The 21072-nt window shown below is 50.2% G+C and overlaps 1 long non-coding RNA gene across 2 annotated transcripts in view; it reads right to left on the bottom strand.

Moving 5' to 3' along the window:
* Positions 1–21072, bottom strand: part of LOC130150210 (uncharacterized) — a 50362-nt gene that overhangs the window by 14712 nt on the left and 14578 nt on the right. For both annotated transcript variants that reach the window (XR_008822150.1, XR_008822149.1), the window contains one exon: positions 18628–18808. This is a non-coding gene — a long non-coding RNA (uncharacterized LOC130150210). The remainder of the gene's footprint in view (positions 1–18627; positions 18809–21072) is intronic.

The raw sequence follows: 21072 nt of genomic DNA, 5'->3' as shown, positions 1-21072 counted from the left end.
TCCAGCTGTGACACCACCATTTTATGAGTCTGCCAGCATAATTCCCATCCCAGAAATCAAGTTGTAAACCAAAGTAAAGCTTCTTTCCCTCCCTCTCCTCCAGCCTGCTGGGACCTGGTATTCTCAACCTAAACTGTGGCCTTTGGAGAAAGGCTCAGTGTCCAGCACATCCAAAGTACTGGCCCCAGAGAACTCCTTTGGGTCAAGTGGAAGGAAGGAGATGATTTTTCAACTGCCCTTCACAGCCTCAGAGCTGATCCCTGGAGAACTGGAAGCACAGCTGGAAGCTGGAAGCTTTATACCAATGCAAAGTTGCTATTCAGTCACATGATCTGTTCTTCCTTAACCCACAGTCCATGACAGGCTGAGGCTAGCAAGGTGCAGGGGAGAACTGGTCTGATGCCAGGGCAGTAACAGGATTTACTCAGGCATAGAAGTCTTGATGTTTCTGGAAATCAGGCTCCCGATCAGCTTTGGGATTATCGCATTGGAATTTTCGTAATGGAGAGGCAAAGTCCATCACAGCGACAACCTGCATTTCCTCAGTCTGGCATGACAAGGCCCTGTGAGGTGGGATGTCTCTATGGGGACAGTGCACATGGGGCTGAGACACTGCCAAGACAAGGAGTGGCACTGAAAATCCAGTGGTGTCTGTAACCTGTTGGTTGCTACTCGTAGTGACCTGAAGGACATTGAGGTAAAAAAAGGGGGGGAAACAAGGGGGTTAAGGTTAAGCCGAAAAAGACAAAGTGATGAAGATGAGAAGCTCTGCAGGCATGAAAAGCTTCTGCAGAACATTGTGCAGAGAGAAGTCCAGCTCAGTCCCAACACGGACAAGACAACCACAGGATGTGTGGTGGCTGGATGTGTGCTACAAGAATGCTATGAGTTTGCAAAGTGCCCAGCCACCCAGGTCCCTGTGCATGCAGGAGAGGTGAGGTGGGGCACAGATTCTCCTCCTTTGACTCCTGGCTGCCTTTTCTCCCATCATTCCTGAGACTCCATCTGGCTCCACTATTTTTACACACATACACAAAATAGAAGAGAAAATAAACACTTAATTTCTAACCTAATCAGCCCTTCTCTCACTAATTAGCACCCTCTGAGCACATCCACAGGCTGTGAGAGATACTCTGGGGCTGATAATGACCCCCAACCTGCAGCTGCATATGCTGAAGGGTCAGCAGAGCCAAGAGCAAGCCAGGGGGGAGGCAGGGAGCAGAGCGACTTTTGCCATTTGTTTTTTTTTCTCGCAAATCTGGGATACAGGAAAGGGGATGTCTCTTTCCTAGCAGGATCCCTTGTGTGTAAGTGTTTTTCGGTGAGAGAGTGTGTGTGTGCATGCATGTGTGCCGAGGAGGGGGGAAGCTGGAGAGGTTTGGAGGGAGGGGACTGGAACAAAATTCTGGCACTGAGCCCAAACCTGAAACACATGCCAATTTGTGCCTCTTGCTGGTGGTAATGAAGGGCTCCGTTCAGGACACACGGGACACTAATTAAGGGGCTTCAAAGGCGGCTTTCTGCAGAGTGCTCTCTAAAGGGGGGCTGAGGGGAGGAAGGAGCACAAGAGGGGGGTGTTCTCCACTCAATGGAAGACTTCTGGCTCCTTGTGCTGCTGGGGAAGGCACTTTTTCTTTCTCCCTGTCTCCCATAGCAACTCCTACCCGTGAGAGCTAAGAAGGTGCAAGCATCTGGCAGCTCCAGGCAAGCCCTCAACAGCTAGCAGGCAAGCCAGGTTCCTGTACGGAGTGTGTGCTGCTATGGGGAGGGGAAAGCTCCCAGTGAAAGTAGAGGGACACCATGCTGAAAAGAAGAAAAGGTGGACAAGCAGCATGGCCAAAAGAGAGAAGAGAAAGCTGGAAGGGAAGAGGCAGGATCTCAGTGTGATTGGTTTGCAAATGTAGCACCTATAGGAACAGGAGTTGCCCTTAGTCTCCAGGGGTTTCCAGGGAATAAAGCTCTGGATCACCACAGGTCAAAACTCCATGTCTGAGTCTTGTCAACTACATCCCATGGGCTTATTTCTCATGAAAGACTGGATGGGGTAAACTTTGTGAGTAGGGCAATGGGCAAGGCTGAGAATGTGCTTCCAATGTGTCAGTCTGGGCACAAGGCTCTAGGCTTAGCTGGGCACCAAAGACAAACAAGCACTGCATGGGCATCCACAGAGCTCTAGCCCACTTCTAGGAGCTTCACAGACCTTAACCCTACAATGCTGAAGCATTGCAGATTCACTCATAGCTGTAGTGTTCCCGTGTCAAAGGGAAGGAGCCAAGCTGCAGAATGGGTGATGTGACTCAGCCATGGCCACCAAAGAGTCTCAGCTCAGCCCTTCTGCTTCCTACCTGGTACCTTAACAGCACAACTGCCCACCCTCCCTCCATGGGAGTAAGCATGAAACAGCAGCTGTGGTGGAAAACAGGCCTGTGCTGAGATTGATTAAACGGGGACAGAATGTGGGAGGAAAGAGAAGAATAAATTGGCAGCGAGAGCAACAGAGCGTTAGTGAGAGACAGGAAGAAAGGATGAGTGAGAAAGATGGTGAGGAAGAGAAAAGAGAGAACAGAGGGTTATCTACGGATTACATTCACTGGGCCATGCACCAAGCACAGAGAGAAAGTGAGGGAAAGAAAAGAGAGGTGATACGAGCACATGAGAAGGAGAAGTGAGAAGAGATTCACAAAGAGCAAGAGAAGCAGACAGCTTGAGAGATAAGCAGTGCTTCACTGATCCTGCACAACAGCATGCTCCCTGCCATCACTCACCACCCCACAAGCTGCCGGAGTGCCCCAGAGCTCCTCTTAGCTTCAGAGGGAGCTGCTTTCTCTATACCAGGCTATCTCAGCACCACAAATGAGTCACCTGGACACAGTGTTTGCGAGTCAGGACCAGTCCTGCCACAGTGAGACATGTGTAGACAATATTTGAACAAGGTGAAGCAGAAGGTTAGCTGAACTCATCTTTCAGCGGTCCTGTAATGGCCCTCCACAACTGTCCAGATCTTTAGTTTTTCTGACCTTTCTACCCTCTCCTGTTCAGTATCCTCCTATGCACCAGTCCACGCTTAACTACTTATTCCAGATGACCTGCTCCATGTCTCCCGTGTTCAGTGTCACCCAGCCAAAAGCACGGCCACCTGCAGCCCACAGCAGTTCAGCAGAGCTGTGCCTATCACTGAAGACAAGGAGGAGGCTCACCCTATGAGAAGCGCCTGAGGCAAGACTGGCTGAGGCGTTACTTCAGGCCCATGACTGCCCAGGGCAAGAAAAGCAGTGCAAGGCAGTTCTTAACACCAACTCTTGGGCAAAAGTCTTCACACGAATATCCAGCAATTCCCTGTCTATGTTCTTACTACTGCCCAACCATCTCACTGCCCAGCCCAAGAGGTTTCTGAGAAGAGGTGGTCAAATTTGCTGGGCAGACAGAGTCAAAAGGGTTTGAATGCAGAAAAACATTACGTGCTGGAATCAGCCCTGCAGCAGGTCTTGCAGCTGCTTGGGCTGTGAAGAATATCTGGGGTCTGCTAGGATCTGCAGAGAAAAGAGATCAGCCTCAAGGAAGTGCAGACACAGGCTCAGATGCAATTGCAAGGCACAGCCTTGGAAGGTCTTAGTTCCAGTACTGACTGGTGTCTAATGCAAGCATAAAAACCCACACACAGCCCAGACAAGTCCAAGACCCTGCCTCCTTCCATCCCACAGACCACCAAACACTTCCCATCAGCTGCTAACATCTGCTGAAACTTTAATAAGAAAGCCACAAAAGATCTAAATCAAAGGGGAGAACAGAGCTGATCACCAGCCTCTTTGGACCATGGGGGAAACAGTCAAGACCTTTAGGTTCACAGAAAGATACCAGCCTTAGTTACCATGAAGGGAGGAAACAGGGACACTCTCCAGCCTCCACTTTCCCAGTTCTTCCTTCTCTCCCCCATCCTTCTGCCCTGTGCAATCCAAATTGGACGCTGTGCCAAGGATAAACAGAAAACTATTGAATCACTCTTATTAAGTTTGAACTGATTATTTAAAAAAAAAAAAATCGAAAGAGAGGGAGAGAAAATCAAAGCTGGGATTACAGGCTTAGCAAGCATGAGTGCATATTCAGCCTACACTGCTCTCTTTGTGACTCTGTCACACCAGTAGACTGCTAAGAGAGTTATACCATTACTAACATGACAGCATTGTCCTACCCAGCCTGGATTAGAAATCTCAGTGGCTCTGTGGAGGGGAAAAGTCCCTTGGCAGTGGCAGGCATTTGGCCTCATGATGCCTTCCACTCGCAGCATGCTGTCCAGGCAGGGAGAAGTATTCAATTATCAGACAGGCTCTGCCTTTTCCTAGGCCAGCTTTCTCTTATTGTCTGACTGCTTTCTCCCTGGTCAGTGATGCTTGAGAATTCTGTCATGCAAGAGAAACTCAAGATGGTCCAGGCAATTCCTGAATCAGGCAGACTTCTCACAGATGAACCCCTCCTCCTCCTCATGAACACATGGTCTTCTCCAAGTACGGATAGGCTGCTTAGTCCACAGGCAGTGAATATCTCCTTCACTGACATAGGACCTCCAAAAACTGCCTGGAAAACTGGATCTCCCCATTCCCTGCTGGGTTGGGGGCATCAGCCTGTTGTGATTCCATAGTGCTTCTCCGGCCTAAAATCATCCAATGGTCACCGAGCTGAAACTGATTGCCTCATTACTTCCACTTCTTAAGCAGGACCCCACCAATTTTTAAATACATTAGAGATACGTGTGTTGCTCTGATGCATTTCTCAAACATTTACTGTTTCAGGTAATCCCCATATAACCACCATCCAAAACATCATAGCAATCAAATCATCAACCACACTGCCATCCACTGCTTGTACTCCTTGTAATGTCCCTGGGGATTGTGTTTCCTCATTGGGACAGTGCTGTTACAGTGTGCCTGTGAGCTGGCACAGATTGACAAACAAAGGCAGTTCACAACAAGAAACGCATCACCCTGGCCAGGATGCAGAAAGAGGAATTGTCATGGAGTAACATGGTTTCTCATAGCCCTGACACCAGCCAGAATTTCTGCTGATGTGATTACCAATGCTGGGGGACCAGCTTTGGTACCACTGAGGGAAAATTAAATGGATGCTGTGTGAATTGGCTGTGTCAATCCCTGGATCTTTAGAGAGGGAAGGAGGAGCTGGACTTGGAGTGAGAAAGCAAGGAGCTGAGAGGAGGAGAGAATTGGGTATGCAGTGCCTGGAGGGTGAGGGTCAGGACCAAGAGCAACAGAAGGAGCTGTCTAGGACAGCTGCTCACCCAGATGGTCTCCAGTCTGTAGGCTTCAGATCTTGCCTTAGCTTCAGCCCCGTGGCTGGTTCTTGTGGCCTCATCTCCCCACATTGCTGTTCTGCAGCCAGGAAAGCCACTGGGGGGGCAGTCTTTGTACCACTGTGGGAACTGGGACAGGGACCATGCCTCATTCATGGTACCCCAGTACTACTTCATCTGTCCCAATACAAAGAGACAAGGAAATAAACATATTTTTTCTTTCCAGAGCTGCCCCAAGGCTAGGCTACAATATTTTATGGCCCAGTTCTTAGCCTATTTGCATTTTGTATTTTTACTTCAACTGCTGTTTGTTTCCAGGCATTTGGGATGCCTAATGATTTTCAAAGCACTGTTTATTTTAATCTGTCTAATTTATTAATACAGTGGTTGGCCTCAAAGTGCTTGGGAAAGAAGAGTAAGGAAGTTGTAACCAGTGAGCATCAAACTGTCATATGATCACATCAAAGCAACAACAAGCAGCTCACTTTGTTGGCTGCATCGAGATACAGCCTCACGGGTCCTCCAGCTTGGTGGCAGGTTTCCTCATACATGTCACTCTGCAACACTACCAGGCTCACCAACTCCAGGGATGCAGTAAAAATAGCAATGTCCAGGGGTAGCTGCCCAAGAAGAGTCTGCCCTTTCTCACCTTCCCATGTGTTGTGAGAACCTAACATGCCACCATGGTGCAGATAATATAAACCATGCTGATATCCATGTGGATTTGCAGGCAGTGTTGTAATCTTCTAATAAATCAAAGGTGCACTTGGCCTCCACTATACTCTCTTCAGCCCAGCGCTCTGTGGTAAGGATACAGTTCCACACACAGAACATTCCCTGAAAAAACAGTGAGCATAAACACTGCTAGTCATGCAAATGAGATGGCTTTGAATCTCTGGTCAGTCTCAATAGGAAAATGTCAGATTTCCTCAGCACCAGAAAGCAACTGACAGGTCCTGAAAATCCTAGGGGCTGCCCTCAGATAACTTTTCCTGTCTCCAGGAAAGTGGTGAATGTGCCCCATGACACATTCATGAACCTGTCCTCATCTAAGTCAAGGCCTGCAGACCACAGTCTTTTGCAGCTGGCAACTTCATAGCATCCTTACAGCTGGAGAGCCTGTGTGCTCTCAGTGGTCCCACGGAGCTGAAGAATCCCTTTCACCCATCTCACACCTGCTAGGAAAGCTCACACCAGCACAAGTTGCCTTGCCCATTGCTATTGCTACAGCTCTGATAGCTGCCCTGTCAGTGACAAACATATTAGCCATGGACCAGAACTTGCAGAAAGCAGAAGCCTCTCTCTTCTGTAGTGGCAGGGCTTCCTACAAGTGTACATCTTGTGCTAAAGGGCTGAGGTGATTCCACAAACAGCTCTGTGAAAGATGCCTGAAGTTGCTACTGGTTGTCATGATGAGTTAGTTGTGCTAGATGTCCTCCAGAAGCACAGTTCTGCCTGGGAACAGACAATGACTACTGTTTACAGAGGTTGAACACATCCTGCCTGAATAAGCTTATTACAACAGCCAGCACGGCTGGCAAGGGGGGGCACCTGCACTGATGTTCCCTTTGCACTTGTGGAGAGACCGACAGAAACAGGGGTACCTCAAGAAAGATGACAGACAATGGTGGGGTGGAATCTCCCTCACCCAGGATGCAGGAAGGACAAAATAGTTTTTGCAGTGCCAGTTGAAAAGTCGTTTCTGGAGTGGCTCCCGTTCTGTCAGTGCTGATGTAACCTACGCAGGAGCACGCCCCAGTCTTGCTGTGTACCCATCCAAAGGCAGGCCCCTGCATGCCCCACAGCTCAGATGCAATACCTTTGCAGGACAAGTATATCCTCAGCAGTGCCGGGCCAGACACCTTCCCATGGTAGGTGATAGATCTACTCCCTTCTCCACCACAGATTAGGCCCACACCTCCAGGTGTGGCTCCAGTTCCTGCCCAGACATCGCTGCTGATGGTTCACCGTACATTGCCATGCCCCCAGTCACCATATTAGTATTTTTGCTTCCAAATCCCATGCCGTAAAAAGCCCCTCTTCTCTCCAAGCTGCATCTGCCCGCAGATGAATGGGAGCCTAGGGACAAGGGCTGTGTGCCACAATGCCCGCTTGCCCCCTGCCGGTACACGGGGTGCCAGCCTGCCAACAGAGCATGCCCCCTCCCCACCTTCCCTCCCTGACTCCCAGCACTCCCACCACCTCCTGCCAGCACATGAGAGGCCCCCTGGGGAGGCACTGAGACTGCTCACCCTGGTTCCCAGCTGTTTCCTCTCTCCCATCTCCTCCTCTCCCTGTGTGGACTCCCTGGTGGCATCTACCCACTCACTGGGAGGGCCATCAGAGACATCATGCCTGCCCTGCCCCTGGTACTCAATACACAATACCGTGTTTTGAGGGCACTGTCAACCTCTCCAGCAGCCTTTCCCTCCCACCCAGCCCCCCAGAGCCAACAGGCAGCGATCCATGGTGTGTAGGAAGAAAAGGGATGGCAGGAATCCCAGCTCATCACACTGTGTTGTGGACAGGGCACTATATTCACCCTACAAAGCAAGGGTAACTCTGCCCTTGGCTTGCTTGTTTGTGAGCACTTAGTTGATAAAGCCAGGTTATTACCTGCCTGCCTTGGCAAGGTACCTTGCTTTCCCTCCAGTCCATCTTCCCTGGGGCAGGGAGCTCCCTGTTTTAGCAAAGCCTGATCTCCCAGGCAGCTCTCCAAGGATGCAGAGGAGATAAAGATCTTTGAAGCAGGATTTGAATTGAGTCCTCAGCTTGATCACGTCCCACTTGAGGAGTAAGCCAGGGTGAATTAACCCTGATCTCTGCTCTCAACAGGATGCACCAACAAGTGATGAGGACTTTGGAGAGAAATAACAAGAGGGACAGCAGACAAATCAGCTCTCAGACCCTTCCTGAGAGGAGCATAACCAGCTCATGTACTTAAGGCTAAAACCCTTCTCACTCTCCCTGTAGGTCTCTTAGTGTCTTTTCTTCTGTTGCCTCTATGATCCCTCAGCAAAGAGCACAGCCTAGGCAACCCAGCCCCAGCAGGGAAGTCCAAGAAAGGCCAAACCCTCCAGAATCGTGCCTTTCTTATCTAAGAGCACAGGTAAGGGCCATCTGGCCCCAGGATGCTTTCTCCAGCTGTGACAACCACTAAGGCCTTGGAAAAAGGAGCAGAACCTGGCCAACATACAGTGATGCCTTCTTAGGTCACTCTCCCAGACAAGTTGAAGACGGTGGATTTTGTGAATTGGACAAAACTTACCACGAATTTACTAAACCTCACAAAATTCTTCTGTAAGGATCTTACCCATGTCCCCTTTAGCTGCACTTCATAGCTACACTTCACAGCTACATGCCGGGTACATTTCTGCTGGGAAGAAAGGGGACAGTAAAAGGCCCATCCATGAAGGAAGAGACTGTTTTGCAGTCCTTCCAATGCGGTGTGCCTCTGTAGGCAGGGAGGAGGGCAGGTGGTCCCTCTCCACTCTCCTAAGTAGGCGTGAAGAGTAATGAACATGCTGGGAAAGGCCAGCAGCACTTGGGTAAGGCGTATATATGGGTCTTTGTGTAAAAGCATGCCAGCCAAAATGGAGAGTACATTACTGCATTCACTTATGTTTGATGTGTCTGTAAAACTGGCTGGTACAAACATCCCATTGCGAATGTTCACATGTGACATGACTCACAGTGGGCCCTGGGTCATGTTCCCAGCCCGTGAGCGTGCGAGCCGACCCTGCAGGGTGTGCATGTGTGCTGCCTGGCTGTCAGGGCGCTGCCCACTGAGGAGCTTTCCATCTAAACCAGCTGACAGCTGCTCTCCTGAGTTTCCTGGACACCAGTAATGTTTTCCCTTTCCTAATCTCCCTGATGTAAATCCATTCACGACAAGTGCCTAGAGACTTTTAATTCCATCGGCATTAAACTCACTAAAACCTCTATTACCAAAAGCTTTTAGGATTTTCCCCAGAATCTACAAGTCAGGTTTGTAACATGACAGAACTCCACCTCTCTGGGGTGTCTAAGAAATTAATTTATGCTTTCTAAATGCCAGGATCACTGACCGGACACTCAAAGTATCCCCCTTGCCATCAGTAAGCTCCAGTTGCTGATATGACACAGCCATTCCCAGATGCTCAGCTGTCTTCCGAAAGATTTGTAACAGTGTGAGAAGAGCCCCCACCCTGTAATAGGCAAGAGTAGATCATCTGCCACAGCAGAGCAGCACCAGAGGTTCACAGATGCTGTATTAAGGGTAGAAATGGTCTATTGCAGTGGTCCCTTGCTGCACTCATAGTGCAAAGTGCAGCAAATGCATCACAACACTGATGTTCCCCAGTACCGTAACAAGTGAAAAGGTAGTGTGGTCTCATCTCAGCGCTGCACACAGCCAGCTGTGTAAAAGCACAGGGATTATCCAGCTACACCTCAGTAGATAAGGTGGCTGGATGCCGAGACGACTTGAGGGTGGTGGTGGTGGAGGGGAGAAGAGAGCTGTGAGTCAGTGAGCGAGGTTTCTAAATGCTATAATACTCCAGAGATGGTGCATTTATCCTTTGGCCCTGGAGGTTCATTGGTTGCTGTAATAGAGCAGAGAGATGCAATCATCTTTCGATCCCAGAGGTCTTTTTAGGTGCTATAATAGACTAGTGGTGATCAAGCCATCTCCAAAGCCTTGGGGTTGCTGGCACGCAGCAGGGGTGACGTCAGCGTCTCTCAGCCCCCGCAGTCCCCAGCCTCTGGATTCCAGGAGAGGTGCTGGAGATGTTGCTTCCACCCCAGAGGTTTGCAGTGGCTGTGATGATGTCTGCTTTGAAACACTGCCAAAGATCCCTCCAGCCATACAGGAGCTTTTAACCCTGTGGAAAGGTGTGATACTGACCCCAGGTCCGCTGGCACCGGCACATGAGCCTGAGCCTGGCTGCTCCCACTCTATCCACACCAGCTGTAGTGGGTGTAGCTCTGAGCTACCCACCAAAACAAATCACAGCTCTAAGAATACAAGATAGCTCAGAGATCCAGCAGAGTGGCATGTAGAGATGATCCTCAGTGTTTGTTTTCCTGGCTTAAAAACATTTCCCTGTGCAAAGAGTCACTCCACTCACACCTCGTGGGATGCCCAGGAAGGAGACATAATTACAAGGAGTCTGAGATTTGTGTGTACTACACACAGATAGCTAGAAATCAAACTCTGTGAACAGACTCAGTTAGCCAAGCTGTTAATGACTTCAGGACCATATATCATATACTCAATAAAAAAAAAAAAAAACCAACTAACTGGACCATGCTCCTGGGTAGGGAACACTGTAGGGCAGGGGGTAGATGTTTATAGACTCAGCTCCTTACACTGAGGAGAGGAGGAAATAATCAAATAAGGTTTCAGAGTTTCTATAGGCTCAGGGATTTCTCTTCTCCCTTCAGCCCCAGCAGGTTTTAATTCTGGGCTCCAGCTTGGCCTGGCAAATGGAAAGGCTGCAATATTCTGTTATCCTGGCGCTGATTCCCACAGCTCAGGCGGGATGTGAAAGCACGGGCAATTTCCCAGGAATGTCTGGGAACTTTCCAGGTTAGGTTTCTGATCTCAGACAATTTCAAGGGTTTAGGTGGGTTTGCATTTTTTATATGTATGTGTGTGTGTATTGTTTGGTTTTCACTGGAACTGAGTTCAGACTCAGAGGCTGAAAACCCTGCTTCTTACTATTGACTTGAACGTGATTATGCCAGTTGATGTTACAAGAGAATCTAGCCCCATTCTTTCCTAAGCTTCAAGATCCTCCTGAACCCAGGTGATGCTGGGAAGAATTGGGACATGACCAGAATTTCACTGCTCATGTCCCAGCAGGTGTTATTAAGGTAAGCTTCATGCTGGGGAACAACCATTTCGGATCAGAGAGATGTCCACACTGACTCTTGTGAAAGATATTGGCAGATTTTGGGGGGAAAAGGTGGAAAAACCTCAAAGCAGACAGGTGAACAATAATGTGCTCCTATCTTCATTTTCTTATTTGCTGTTATGAGTTGCAGGTTAATATAGGCTCTGAAGACAGAATCTGAAGGTTCAGGCTACAATACTGGGCTCATTCCTAGGAATAGCTCATTTATGTATTCCTGCTCTCCGCAAAAATACACAAGCCTGCAATGAACCTTTCTAAATCCTTCATCCCGACAAAATCTCATGACTTAGAGCTCTACAGTCCAACCTCATGAACCTGAATCCCATGCATTTGAATTTTACTGTGCCTTCCCTCAATCCCTTGTGGTGAGGAAAGAAGGGACAGATGTACTCCTAAGTCTTGTAAGTCTATTTCCAACATCCACTCCCAGTCTGCTGTCTAACACTGGCAACACCTGTCTCCTCCATCTCTTCACTTGGGTATGTTCACAGGCTTTCTGTCTCATCTCAGAGCCCCTTTAATTCTCCATCATCCCTTTGGAAACAGGCTGACCCTGGTTCAGCATGCAATTCCAAATGAGGCAGCACCACAGGTGTAACAAGAGCCTCGCATCTCTTCCAGGGTACTCTATGCTCACTGCCTCCGCAGCACAACACAGGGCAGAGCTCTGCAAAGAGTCCCTGATACCTGCCCACACTTAAATTTGGCTGATACCCTTCGCTCAGTACCACTTGGAGTATCTAAGGGGTTGCAAACCTGCCCTGCAACACACATGAATTTGCACATATCGGTGCTGAGTTTCATTCATGAGAGTGCAGCACATTCATCTAGCTTAGCTCTCTTTCCTCAGCATTTCTCACAGCCCTTTCTGGCCACAGCCAACTTAATAACTTTGTCTCATCTGCAGATTTTCATATAGCATACTTCTCCCACCTTTCCAAGTCATTAAACAATACAATAAACCACATGGGATTTAGAAGAGAACCTGGAGGCCACGTTAACCTTTTGCCATGGTGAAACTTGACTGTTTAATCCCCTCATTCTTTCAGTCTCCTACTCAGTTTTTGATCTATGTCAATATTTTGTCTTTCCCTGACTACTTAGCTTCTTTAGTAGCTCTTGTGCAGGATCTTTCAAAAGCCTTTGGGAAGTCAAAATACATAGCATTAATTGGTTCTCCGTTATCCACTGCTTTATTGACACATTCAAAGAGTTGTAGGAGACCAGCAAGATGCAGTTTTCTTTGTGCCAAACCCATGATGGTTAGGCCCTATCAGACCACAATCTTCCAGATGTCTTCAAGCACTGCCTTTTAATTATAATTCCCACCAGTTTACCAGATACAGATGCAAAGCTTACTGATCTTTAATTCCCTGGATCATCACTGGAGCCCATTTTTAAATATAGGTACAACATTTGGTCTTCTCCAATTCCCTGAATCAGTAGCTTTTTTTTTTTTTTTTCCACAAGAGATTGCATATTTTTGTTAGCAGCTCAATCACTTAAGCTCCTTCCAAACTCTGGGATTTAACCATCTGGACTTGATAACTTATTGTTCAGGGAAAGGGGGGCGGGGGGGTCGGTTTTGTGATTTTTTTTCAGTGGGTTTTGGTTGTTTTATGATTGGCTTTGTCCCAGCACCCATTATTCTACCAGCATGGTTTCCAACAGTTCCTCATCTAAGCAGATATAGGAAAAGAATCTCACAAACACCGTTGGTAAGGATGGCTGAAGAACAGAAATCATAAGAAAATTCAGCTCCCCAGCAACATCCTAAAAATGGAGATACTGAGTCACTTTAAACACAGGAGGTGACTGGAATTGATCAGTGCGAGTTTTCTTGGATAACTTCCACCCTGTTCTGACCAACCAGGCTAGTTTTGCTCATTTGTTTGGGTCTCTTGCTGAACAGTGATTTCCATCTTGACCCCAGAAGATCCAGGGCAGGAATGGAGCTAGCTTGATTATATCCAGCCTAAGGTGCAATAAAAAGAAAGTGACCTCAGTGCTAGGGGATGCATGAACCTGGGAGGAGATGAAACCCAGCGTGGATGAAAAGAAGTAAATCAGAAGGTGAGCAGAACAATGCTGGGCTGTTAGCTCCATTGATTGCCTTTCAACTGCATCAGCCTCAAGACATGAAACACAATGGGAAATGCTGCAGAACTCAAACAAGTAGCCCCATTATATGAGTGTTTCTCTCTTTGTGCAGGGCTGGCTCTGCACAGCTCTCACCATGCTGGCTGGCTTTAAAAGGCATGTGAGTTCAGATCAGGGCATGGCCTGATGGCCCTAATATGCCACTGACTCCAAGCCACATGGCCCATTGGTCCTGCAAGAGGGAGGACGCTCAAGATGGGCGAGACACATCCACAGATTTGTGTCACAGTGAACACATGACCGGTTGTGGGTATACGTTGACCTGCAAGCCAACGCTGGCATTCCAGCTTCTGAAAACTGCCACCCTCCTATCAAAAATGACACTCAAAACATCTGTATGACATCTACCTAACCTATGACAGACCTGGCATGCCTACCTTATATGATGGATACATACTCAAGTATATTTCGTAAAAGAGGAAGAGAAACTTCCATAAATCCCTTTTTTCTAATTGCTGCTATTCAGTTCTTCTGGGACGTGTCGACGGGGCAATTGTAGGGAAAATTCTGCCTCGTGTAGCATGTTGAATTCATTCCCTGTGGACGCGTCCTATGTGAGGCAATGTGGCTGTAAGTATTTCTGGGGAGCAGTCCTAAAGGCAAGCCTGTGGCTCCCTCTTAAGACCTCACCAACATCCCTCCAGTACATAGCAAAGCAATTCCCAGCAGTGCTGGGCAGTGCACTCACCTCCTCTGGCTTCGCAGGGCCAGGGCCAGGAAGACAGAGGACATGGGGAGGCATTTCTCAGCCATGATCCCTCCTCCATATCAGGAGCAGAGGAACATGCACAGGAGAAGACAGCTGAGAGCAGAAGGGAATATCTGACTGGTTATTCCCTGGGTTAAGGAGGTAGATGAGAGATGAGCAGCCCCCTGTGCAGAGCTGGTCCTCCTGTCACAGCTTCTCAGACAACATCTGTACCCAGTACAAACGTTGTGAGGTGGAACTCTAGCCTGTAATATCTATACAAGAGACTTCTACACCACATTCGCACTGCAGAGACATGCTTCTCTCTTCCTGCCTCCCGCTCCACTCCTCTCTTCCTTTGCTGCTTCTGTCCTTTTTCTCTTAGGTCTTCCCTCTTTCATAGTGTTTTCATCCCCTCCATACCCCTATGTGCCCTGCAGTCCCCTTTTCCTCTGCAACACCTCCCCTCCACTGCCTGCAGGTCTCCACTTCCAGGAAACGAAGCAGGACTCACACATGAAGATGCACAGCAGGGGTGAGGCAGGGGAGAAGCTCAAGGAAGGAAGAAGTCGTTATCCCTCAAGTTAGCCCAGCATGACTCCATAGCCTGTGACCTGGCCCCACACACCAGGCACAACCCTGCTGAAGGTGCCCACTTGGGCTGGGATGAAGGAGCATGGACACCCACACAGATGCTGTGCTACCACATGAGGGCTAAGCCAGGTAGGGAGGTAGCCCAGATGCTCTTCTAGCAAGGCTTTTACTCCTCTCCCTCTCCTCACACGCATGGGTCTGACGTATGTGCATCTCAGGGCTGTCCTTGGCCATTCAGCAGTGGCTGTGCAGAGGGTACAAGGGGGAGGTGAAATGACGGAGGACTGGGATTGCCGTTCACCAGTCATAGCCTGTACCAGGGTCCCCTTTGCTCCCCTGAAACACACACAGACACATGGTGTGGCTGCTTGGGGAGGCCCAGCCAAGAAGCCTGCCCTCCGCTGCTGAATCCCCACTCTGTTTCCCAAGTGACAAGCCACAAACTCCCTTTCTCTTCGCAAACAAACAGAGGCTTGAGTGAAACACTGCCTCAGCCCTGGCACACAGCACCCTGGTCATTACGGATTCCCCTCCAGCATCCAGCCCACTGCAAACGTCAGCACACAGCCATGACAGCAGAGTCCACAGGCTGCACCTCTCTTTCCCCACAGCATCCCTCTGTGCAGCCTGAAGCACCGTGCAAACGGTATGCATGCCTTCACATAGCTCCTTCCCTTCCACCTCCTCTCCCTCGGTGTTTGTGGCTACAGCCTGCCCCCTGTAAAGGTAGGGGAAACCGAGGCACAGCATGGGGGCCTTGCTGGGATTAAGATTCAGAAGATGTTAGAAACAAGGGTTTGTAGGCAGTGTCACTTGGCTTCAACACCCAAAAGTTCATCTTGCTGGGCTTTAAAGTAAAGTCTGCAAAACCCAGACAGCAAACACTCCTCCTTACCACCAGAGACTTGCACATGTCCACACCCAAGCATAAGGCAAGCCACCCTTAACCACCTTCCTGCTCTTTCCGCTCTCCATGCAAACAGAACTACCTCCCTCAGCAACACAAGCACCTGAGTGACAGATCTGGAAACAGTCCCTGCAGTCCAGCAAGTAAGGGTTTGCATTCTTGCTCTGTCCCAAATCAGCCCCCGCCTCCAATGGGGCTATCTTGGCTCCCACCCATGGTGCAACCCAGTTTTTTGCCAGCATGAGCCTATGAGGAATGGTAACTCTCCTGGGCCTTCTGCAACAGCCATGGGGCCGTGAAGTGATCAGGGCTGGAGAGCAACATTGTCCTGCTGAGACAACCCTTCCCTCCCTCTTCAGTGCAATGCCTGCCCTCCTCCCAGCTGGTGTCATCCTCTCATCCCCCCACACACACGCTCCAGGGCAGCAAGCAGTGTGCAAGACACCACTCAAAAACCCTTGAGGAGAGCCAGACCGAGAGGTGGCCACCAGCCAGAGAACATACTTGTCTCTCTAGGATCTCCCCAGAGCTGGGAGGGCACTAGGAGAGATGGAGCTACAGAGAGCTGGGTTTCTGCCTTGCCATGCATCACTTCTTAAGGCACCTGAGAGACCACGGTCGTTATAACTCCTGAAAGAGGAGGGCAGCTGCCTGGTGTGGGACATGGCTTGCTCCCTGCTGAGACTGTAATTCAACCTTCTTTCAAACCAGCTTGCCTGACAGGAGGGACTGAAGCAGGCTGGCTGCAGCATACAGTTGCATCTGTCAAATTAGCCAGAGCACACATGATCCGGAGTGCGTGCCAGATGTGGAAGGACAAACAACACTTGAGCCAGCATCAAGCTAGAGTTGTGCAGACAGATAATACCCAACGCAACATAAACATTGCCAGTGCAGAGTTAAGCCAACATTGTTTTCTAAACAAATCTGAAGCAGCAGAGTGAGTTCATACTGGATCAGCATTTTCTACCATGTAGCCACAGCAGTTTTGACCCAGTACCAAGCTCCCTAGAGCTGAATTTATTGTCTTGTCCACCCTGAGCAAGTGCCAAGGCCATGTCCTGAGAGGGCTGAGGAATTTAAGCAATGCCAAATGGCTTCAGAAGCTCCATCCAGGAAGAGCTTTCTTTCTGCAAACTCCCTAGTAATGAAACTGAGTGCAACTGCATGGTCACACTCCCTGCCAGGCCCTGGCCAAGAGGAAGAGTGACACATCAACAATGCTACAGTCACTCCAACACCTGCAACACACATGCGGTCGCGCACACCAGAGGGTGCAAACCACAGGGGAAAAGATCACTTCGCAGTATTGTCAGCTGGCAGCAACATCCAGAAATAATTCCGCCGGGGAACGTCAGCCCTTCCCGAGGCTGCCCAAAGCGGTTCCTGCCCAGCATGGCATGCACTGGGGTGTCACAAGGGATGGGAAGCACTGCAAAGGGAGTGAGGAAGGGGTGCTGTTGAAAGGGGGAAAAGCAGGGCTCAGAGGTACCCCAAAAGAGGAAGAAAACCATCCGGCATCACCTGACAGAAGTTGAAGGCAGCAGTTCAGGTGGAAGGGTAAGTGCAGGGGTAGGCAGAGAAAGGGGACTGAGGAACTGCAGCCAGGGAATACTGATGGCAGGGTCCTGCTGTGGCAGCAGGGAGATGCACCGGAAGGCGTATCCTCCTTGCCAGCTTCACCAGGTGGGACCTGGGCAGGAGGGGAGCAACCCATCACCTCCTTCAGGGGATACCACACCAGCACCACTGCCAGGGCTGCAAAGAAGCACAGGCCCTGCCAGCCACTTCCCCTCACAGAAATGCAGCAGCCCCAAAACCTGACTCAGAGAACTTCAGTGTCTGCCAGAGTCTGTGCAGAGCCTGAAACCACAGTCTGACAGGTGCAAACCCCCAAACCTCCCCTCTAAAATCCACTCCTCTGAGGATGCCCTCTGACTGCTGCCCTGCCAGCAGCTTATTGCTTTAGAGTCTTGTTCTAGGAAAAAAACACCTCCAGGCACGTTCACGCTCCTCAAGGGCCAGCAGCACATCTGGGCCTGCCCAGGCAATGGGAGAAACAGCTGCTCCCCACTTCCCTCCTATCCCCATGCTACAGCAGCTTCAGCAGCACAGAGACATGGCATGGAAACAGCTCAGCTGATCTTCCTGCCTTCCCTGCAGAGGAGCTGGGGAAAGGGGCACGGAGGGCAGCCCCAGGCGGCGGGAGGCCCTTTCAGGTGCTCCCAGGAGCTTTGTGCCCCAAAATGGGTCAGGCTTAGCACCGGGCCCCTTCGCTGCCTGTGCAGGGCACACGGTGTTCCGAGCTTATGAAACACACTGTCTCCGGCAGGAAAACATCCCTTCCAGCCAGGCAGGAGCACCAGGGGACAGCAGATAAGCAGTGACAAAGAGCCTGCCCATCACCCCAAAAGCTGTGCCGGGCTGGGCTGGGCATTCAGAGGAGGTACCTGACTAGGAAATAGAGGCCAGCACCCTCCGTGGGGAATCGGGATACCCAAAATATCTGTGAGAGGAGGAAAGGGGGCGGGGTGTGGAAGCCCCCCACTGCATGCCCCACTCCCAGTAACATGATGTCCACTCTTGCCCTGCTGGAAGCTGCATCCCCGAGGGGACCCAGGCCAGGGCCGCAGAGCCCAGCCGTGCTGCTGGCCAAGCCAGCCTGCTGCTCCGCTGCAGCAGCGTCAGCCTGCCTGCCCCTTCTCCGGAGAAACAGGGCGGGGTGGGGGGGGGGGGGGGAAATGCCACAGGGAGAAGAGCAGACAGGTGGGTGCCAAGGGAGGGATGGGAAAGGAGAGGAACGCACTAGGGATTGTGAGCAGGGGACCCGCAGCGCTTCCCCCTGCTGCTCTGCAAGCAACCCCTCCCTGCACACGTATGCAGAGCTGCAAGGAAAGGGGGTTGGAGGGGACGCAGCAGCTCTCCGTTATGGGGGGGGAGCTGATAAAAGCCTAGATTTTGCTCACAGCGTAGCAGAAACCCCTGCCTTTCCCCTCCCTCGCACCTCTGGGGAACAAGCAATGAGCGGGAGGGAGGGATGGAGAGAGGTGCATGGACATAGGTGCCGAGGTTGGCTTACCTCGCGGTGCCTGTGCTGGGGGTGCCCGCGGGTGCGGGAGGTATATCCAGGGCTTTGCTCTCCTTGCTGAGCGCTGGGAAAGGCCTCTCTTCAGTCACATCAAGGAGTGGCCTGTGAGTAGGTGCTCCAGCTCACCGTTCGATCGAAGCTGCCATGGATTCATTGTGAGCGACTTTGCCTTCTGTAAGGAGGAAAGGGGAGGGCAAAAAAAAAAAAAAAAAAGGAAAAAAAACCACCAGCTTAAGACTTGGAGGGTAGATTCACTTCTTTCTTAGGTTTCCAATGGCAACTGAATATACCACAGATGAAGATCCAGGGTGTGTGTGTGAATGTGTGTGTGTGGGAGGGACGGAGAGATGCACAGCTGCTGAGTCCACAGGCAGTGTGGGGTGTGAGCTAGTCAGGGCTTATCGGCGATTATGGGAACAGACAACTGGACACGGGCATCAGAGCAGACAGACGGACGGATGGAAAGAGACTTAAAGGATGGAAAGAGGATGGCCTGTATGCTAAGAGCCTAGCTGTACCACTGCACACAGAAAGGAGACAGCACCTGGCCCAGTGCAGGGCAAGGTGCTGACAGAGCCGCGCTGTGAGAAGGTGAAGTGCGCCTACACACACGGCCGCACGCACGCAGACATGCTGCCTCCCAGCCCTGCTCACATCACCCAGGCACACCCCCCTGCAAGAATGCTGTACACACACACATGCACACACACACCCCTGGCCTTTTCATACCCTCATGTGCATGCCCTTGCATACATCCCCTAAAAATTCAGAGTCCTTCCAAAGGATGAAGTGCTTCCCTTCATCACATACATCCTGCACCCATGAGGCTGCACAGCTGTATTAACATGCATACAAGATATTTCAGACAACCATCACACAACCACATCAACTCCACCCAGCCTGTTCCACCACTCATGAGTACACAGCCAAAATGTCTATATACAGCACAGTGAATACTGACCACTGCACAAATGCATGCTGAATATCTGAACGTATCTACCACACACAAACACCTGACTAGTTATAAGAACTGTCACTGCACAAATGCACATAATTTAATAAGCCTACCTCCATATCAAAGACCAGAAAAAGTGCCACATACACACACACACACACGCCTGTATCAGTGCAAACAGCACACCAGCATATCACAAAGCAGAGATCTATAAGAAAACAAAAGCGTATAAAACATCCTCATGCACTTAGGAACATAAGTCAAGCAAGCACCACTGGCTGCATATCACAGATAAATATACTGTACTTACAAATTGCCTGCAGCATACAAACTGATCACATCAGATACTGTTACCTACCTAACTCAGCCCACACAGAGGCATACCATCCTTCTGGATCCTAAACGCTAGCCCCAGCATCATCAAATACCAGCCATATTCTGTCACATGGAAAACACAAAACTCATCAGCATCCAACACCGGCAGACAAACAAACTACACATGAAATGCAGGCAGCCAGCATCACTCACAGAAAAAAATGCCGCTCTGGAAAGTTATGAAGGTGGAACTCACTTTGGAGACAGCTGTATTATTCTGTGCAACTACACGGGGGCACACACACACACACACACACCTACCACCGCCACACCAATGCTGCTTAAACTGCCTCCATCTCTGAGATCTTCCCTTTTTTTTGCACTTTCTCTAGTTCTGCCCATTCTACCATCTTCCAGCAAAGCCCGTATATCTGTCTGCAGACACGTATTGCAGCTTCTGAGGGCAAAGTCTCCAGAGCAGAAAGCCTGTAAAAGCATCCACACTCGTCCCTTCCCCTTTCCTCCTTTCTTCTGGTATTAGATGTGCATAATTTGCATGCAACAAAGAGTGCAAGGTCCCACCAGCCCCAAGTGCTCTGGAATTGGCTGATAGGGGCATCAGGGGATGTGACTGCAAAACCTAAGCAAAGTGCATAAACCCTCAGGAAGCAGAGATTTGGGCAGGAAGGTACCAGCTTCCCCAGGCCCCAGGAGAGACAAGATGTAAGAGGTGGGTAAGAAGGGGTGAAAGAAAGAGAGGAAATCGGCCCGGCACCAGGGATGGCACAGTGAGCCCTGTGCCAGACTTGTTTAACAAGCTCTGTAGTGTCACAGCATGATACTGCTAGCAGATGACAGAGAGTGATCAGGGTTCGGCATCAGGGCAAGCACATGTACCTTCATGCCCCAGAGAAATGGGAGAGGCATGGATGGGAAAGCATGGGGTTTCCAGGGGGGAAGAGCAGCTGGGCTGTTGGTGCAACAGCAGGCACTTGGTGCAGGGGTCTGTACTGGAACCACTGGAGCAGTGGGTACTGGCACAGGTACAAAAAGAGCCCACAGACACAAAGGGGCTGGCATGGGGGTGACTTGGGCACAGGGAGCGCTGGAGTTGCGGTCAGGTCTAGCCCCAGCCACACGGAGGGAAAACAGAGGGAGTCCCGCAA

This window comes from Falco biarmicus, chromosome 5, assembly GCF_023638135.1.
Source record: "Falco biarmicus isolate bFalBia1 chromosome 5, bFalBia1.pri, whole genome shotgun sequence".
NCBI classification, from domain to species: domain Eukaryota; kingdom Metazoa; phylum Chordata; class Aves; order Falconiformes; family Falconidae; genus Falco; species Falco biarmicus.
The sequence above is the reverse complement of the archived record's forward strand: the minus strand, read 5'-3'. Positions and strand labels throughout refer to the sequence as shown.